A 3,785-nucleotide genomic window follows, 5' to 3' on the forward strand; every position below is an offset into this window, starting at 1 on the left:
TGTGTGTGTGTGTGAGCAGCCCAGTCACAGCAGCACTGTCCCCTCACCCCAGGCAGGAGGAGCAGTACCCAGCCCAGCCATCTCCACCACCTCCAGCTGCTGTTCTGGAGAACCTGGGCCAGGCAGTGTGGGTGGCAGGCAACACCATACTGCTCCACCTCCCTGCTGGACTGTGCCCCGTGCCCCTGCCTGCCTGCCTCTACTTGCAGCAGCACCACTGACTGGGGGGGTGGGAGGAGGCACCAGAATACAAGTTCACCCAAGTCACCATTTTCCCTAAGACCAGCTCTGCCTCAACCCCAAATGTAAAAGTTTTACATTCAGAAACAATGGTCCCATTTTCTTTTACCTTTGCTCTGGGTCTCTCCTTTGCATTCCCAGCCCTTGTAATTAGTTATCAGTTTGTTATCGAGTTACCCTCTGTAAATACTCATGGCCTATCCCCTCTTCTGTACACAGTGCACACATACTCATTCCCATTCCAGGAATTTGCTTTTATTCTGCTATTTCAGAAACCTGTGAAGTGTTAACCTTGGCCCCACATTACTCCCAAGCTAGTTCTTACCAAATAATCACTATGCATCATTATGACTCTCTTTGTACCTCCAAGATGCATCTGACCACCAGGGACAGTCAGCTAAATAACTCTGCACCTACATAGGCAATGTCCTAAAACAGAGGTCTCAGAGAGATGTGAGCTGGATTTGTGCTGAGGAGCAGTTTCCCCTGTCCTGTGGGATTCCTTCAAGCACTGGGAATTTGGGATTATGGTGAACAGCAGCGGGAATTGAGGGTGCATATTGGCAACAGCAGAGTAAGCAATGGCTGCATTAATCCTACATTAACAACCACTGCTTGCTCTCCCCCATTTCCACCGGGTTTAGATCTAGCCTATGATAAGCCCCATGATTCAGATCCACCCCAAAAGGTCCAGACGAGTTGGACACCCCTGCTCTAACCCTAGCTAGTATGCCACATCTGTCTACATCGAGTTAAACACTTTGGAACTGCTACTTCATCTTAAAAGATCTCCAAAACACCATAAGTTGTCCAATTTCTGATCCACTGGGAGCTAACATTTTCATTCATGTCTTTCTTGCTGGCTACATTTTTTTTTTTTGTGAGCAGACAAAATGGAAAGAACACGTTCTTAATGCAAAAAGTATATATTTTGTTTTAATACAAAACTGAACACTACTATTACCAATTTTACAGTAATACAACTCCCATGATATGTAACAAATCCCCTTTTCATTTTCTATTTTATAATTTATTTTTCATGGTATAGAAACTCATTTATGGACGATGATTTAACCATTTGTGGCCACATGCAGCCTGTAGGCCACCATTTGGGCAGCCCTGATACATGTTGAATGCTGCTCTTATTGGCAACACACACAGCTATTAAAAGTCAGCTTTTTCCACAAAACTGGTGCTTTTGACAAAAAAAGTAGTCGTGTTGAAAATAAAGATTCTGAATGTTTGAATGCTTTGCCTTCATTCATTTTATGCCTTCCTCTCTTTACAGTGCAAGGGGTGAGGGCAGGAAGTAACAGAGAAAGTGAGAAAACTCACCAAACTTCCACCACAGCTCTTGATCTATATTTTTGGACTCTGCTGCTCTCACATGGACTTCTGATATGGTAAGCAAGAATACAAGGGAGGGAAACTCCAACTCACACTTTGTTAAAGACTCCCCTCTGCCCTGCAGCTAGAAAATGTGGATGCAAATTCTTCCCTGTCTCTGGGCCTTGTTACATGTTATACTGTGAGCTGCTCAAATGTTGATGGGGGGTTCTAGCACCAGGTCCAATTTTGAGCAGCCAAACAGCCAGGCCAAAATATACCTGGAGGACTGAATGGTAAGAATCCCCCTGCCTCTTATTCTAGGCTCCCTCCTTCCCCCATCCCCCAAGTTTTTCTCCCTTCCTGCCACTTATGGCTACCTGTGCTATCTATCCCAGGGGAGCAGGTAGGGAAGGGGCAACCTACCCACCCAGCCCTCCCCACCACCACCACTGCTGTTCCCTTGCTGCTCTTCTCCAGGCTGAGCCCAACCCTGAGACAGCAGCTGGGTAGGCAAGGTAATCTTTCCCTGCCTGCTTCCCTGGGACAGACAGCATGAGCAGTCACAAGTAAGGCGAGGGAAAGGAGGGCAGGAGGCAGTGAGTGGGGATCTGGGGTGCTGAGGAGGGCTGGCGGGCAGCAGTGGCCCTGATCCAGGCCAGCAGAATGGTGGGGCAGGTGGGGTGTTCACATAAAAATGCACCCAGCTGGGGTTTGGGGTTACTGTGATGGAACTGCTCGGTGTTAGAGTAGCCCCTACAACAGGGGCGGGCAATTATTTCAGGTGGAGGGCCGCTTACTAAGTTTTGGCAAGCCATTAAGGGCCACATGACAGGCAGCCAGGGGCAGATTAATATTAAATTTTCTGCCTTTTTTAGGGGCCCTGCAGGCTGGATAGAATGGCCTGGCAGGCCACATCTGGCCCGTGGGCCACATCTTGCCCACCCCATAGCCTAGAAAGTGCTACCAGGACCAAACTCCAGAGAAGGGTAAGTCTGGGGTGCCCTAAAACCCCAGCCCCCCCATCTTGTGGGTTATCCCTTGGCAGGGAAAGGCTAGGGGGGCTGACCCCAAAATAAAAAGTAAGGACAGGGCCAAATGGTTAACCAGAGTAGACAGCTACACTAGGTTCCCTCTGGAAACTTCTCTCTGGTGGATCCAGCTATTTATCAGAAATGCTCTTTTCCCTGGCTGTGAAGGTAGAAGGCAAGAGCTGTGTGGATGGTGTAGGGCATCAGTTTGGGTGCAGCAGGACCTGATGACCATCCACTGCATCCAGATGTCTCAACACTGTTGTGTCACTGGATTCAGACAGACCTGGACAAGAGATTGTGGATGACTCTACGCAACTTTCCCTCACTTAAATCCAACTCATGTTGAAGTCAGGACATCATCTATATCCCCCCCCCATAGGACACACTCAAGTCCTGTGGCAATGGGCAAATAGCAAAGCAGCAGGTATGGATACACTGGGAACTGTAGCTGCAGACATGCTCACAGGTGGCTCAGGGCATAGATTTGCTTTTCATTGGACCAAAGCAGCCCCCTGGGTGACTAAGCAGCCCTTTTTAGGATCACACGGCTCACCTCCATAGCATAAGGGATTTCATGCTCAGGGGCAACCAACACGGGTTCATCAGTGGCAGGTCCTGTCAGACCAGCCTGGTGGCCTTCTATGATCAGATAACCAAATCATTAGATGCAGGGGTAGCAGTGGACATAGTCTTCATGGACTTTCAGAAGGCCTTCGACACTCTCTCTCACCCTGTTCTCATTAAGAAACTGGGGGACTGTGGTGTTGACAACCACACAGTCAATTGGGTCACCAACTGGCTGGAGGGCCGCACCCAAAGAGTGGTGGTGGATGGGTCATTTTCAGCCTGGAGGGATGTGGGCAGTGGGGTTCCACAGGGCTCGGTCCTCGGGCCCACACTGTTCAACATCTTCATCAGCGACTTGGACCAGGGGGTAAAAAGCACTCTGTTCAAATTTTCTGATGGCACTAAGATCTGGGGGGATGTAGGCACTCTAGAAGGGAGCAATAGGCTAGAGTCGGACCTATACAGGTTACAGGGGTGGGCGGATGAGAACAGGATGGGATTCAACACTGACAAGTGCAAAGTGATGCACCTGGGGAGGAAGAACCGGCACCATACCTACAGGTTGGGGAACTCCCTTCTTGTCAGTACAGAGGCAGAAAAGGATCTTGGAGTCATCAT

General features: G+C 49.2%; 1 long non-coding RNA gene across 1 annotated transcript in view; it reads left to right on the forward strand.

Annotated features, from left to right (window-relative positions):
• LOC109302399 overlaps nt 1–3,785 on the forward strand; it is a 22,832-nt gene that overhangs the window by 10,558 nt on the left and 8,489 nt on the right. Inside the window, exon 3 of the long non-coding RNA XR_002098742.1 lies at nt 3,380–3,387. This is a non-coding gene — a long non-coding RNA (uncharacterized LOC109302399). The remainder of the gene's footprint in view (nt 1–3,379; nt 3,388–3,785) is intronic.

The sequence above is a fragment of the Gavialis gangeticus genome, unplaced genomic scaffold (assembly GCF_001723915.1).
Source record: "Gavialis gangeticus isolate Ggan-Ray unplaced genomic scaffold, GavGan_comp1, whole genome shotgun sequence".
NCBI classification, from domain to species: domain Eukaryota; kingdom Metazoa; phylum Chordata; order Crocodylia; family Gavialidae; genus Gavialis; species Gavialis gangeticus.